The sequence below is a fragment of the Notothenia coriiceps genome, unplaced genomic scaffold, assembly GCF_000735185.1.
Source record: "Notothenia coriiceps isolate Sejong01 unplaced genomic scaffold, NC01 NC01_scaffold00029733, whole genome shotgun sequence".
Classification (NCBI taxonomy): Eukaryota; Metazoa; Chordata; class Actinopteri; order Perciformes; family Nototheniidae; genus Notothenia; species Notothenia coriiceps.
The window spans coordinates 3,146-4,522 of NW_011362434.1; the positions used below are offsets into that span (position 1 = coordinate 3,146).

Consider the following 1,377-nt stretch of genomic DNA (forward strand, 5'->3'; position numbering starts at 1 on the left):
ATAAGAGCCCTGATCACTGAGAGGAGACTTTCACAATAAGAGCCCTGATCACTGAGGGGAGACTTTCACAATAAGAGCCCTGATCACTGAGGGGAGACTTTCACAATAAGAGCCCTGATCACTGAGAGGAGACTTTCACAATAAGAGCCCTGATCACTGAGAGGAGACTTTCACAATAAGAGCCCTGATCACTGAGGGGAGACTTTCACAATAAGAGCCCTGATCACTGAGGGGAGACTTTCACAATAAGAGCCCTGATCACTGAGGGGAGACTTTCACAATAAGAGCCCTGATCACTGAGAGGAGACTTTCACAATAAGAGCCCTGATCACTGAGAGGAGACTTTCACAATAAGAGCCCTGATCACTGAGGGGAGACTTTCACAATAAGAGACTCAGATGTCAGTTTAGTGGTTTCTTGTCTCCTTCACAATAAATGTGACCTCTGTGTCTGCAGGTCCGGATCCATGGGCCGCTCTGGATCTCCAGCCAGGAGGTGAGTCCTGGCTCAGACACACACACACTCACACACACTCACTCACACACACTCTCACTCACACACACACTCAGTAATGTTTGATTGCTCATGAAACCCTCCCTCTCTGCAGTCCCTCGAGCGCCGGGAGTCGCGGCCGGGACTGACGACGACGACGACCTCGAGTTTCTGTGAATTCTTTTATTTTGAAATATTCAGTTGATGTTGGGTAGTAGGAGTTTTTGTATGAACACACTGTTCTCTCTTGTATTTGATCATGTTTGCAGCTCAGTTTCCTTCCTGTTAACAAACAATAAAGATTTATACAACATGTGTTCTGACTGCTGATTGGCTGAGAGGCTCATATATAGAGATATCTTTAAAAGCATGATCATATTCTATTAAAAACTGTTGTCTACTTTAGCGGTCATTTTGATTTTTGCTCGATTCTCAGAAACCTTCAGAAGAAAAAAATGACTTGGAAAAAAATGTCTGACATTTTGTTTAAGTCTGAAAAAGAAATCTGAAACAACGTTTTTTTTCCCTCAGATTTAGGAAGAAACATTCTGAAAAGATGATCAACACTTTTTTTTTTTTTACAATATAGGTTTACATTAAAGGTCCCGTGTCATGGCCATCTCTACTGATCATAGTTCCATCGTTGAGGTCTACTAGAATAGATTCACATTGTTCAATGTTCCAAACTCACATTGGTTTCTCATACAGCATCTCTGTAAAGTATGTGTATTCACTCTCTGTCCTAAACGGCTTGTTGGAGCTCCTGCCCCCCCTCCCATGAGCCCACTGTGCTCTGATTGGTCAGCTCGCCCACTCTGTGCTGATGAGTCCACCACCGTTACAGCTGGACATCAGTGTTTATGTGTTAGCAACCAGAAAATGACA

The 1,377-nt window shown here is 43.4% G+C and overlaps 1 long non-coding RNA gene across 1 annotated transcript; it reads left to right on the forward strand.

The window, feature by feature from the left end:
• Positions 1-7: 7 nt before the first annotated feature.
• On the forward strand, positions 8-807 carry LOC104959029 (uncharacterized). Its single transcript, XR_799816.1, has 2 exons — positions 8-495; positions 608-807. It is a non-coding gene; the product is annotated as an uncharacterized lncRNA (long non-coding RNA).
• Positions 808-1,377: the final 570 nt, after the last annotated feature.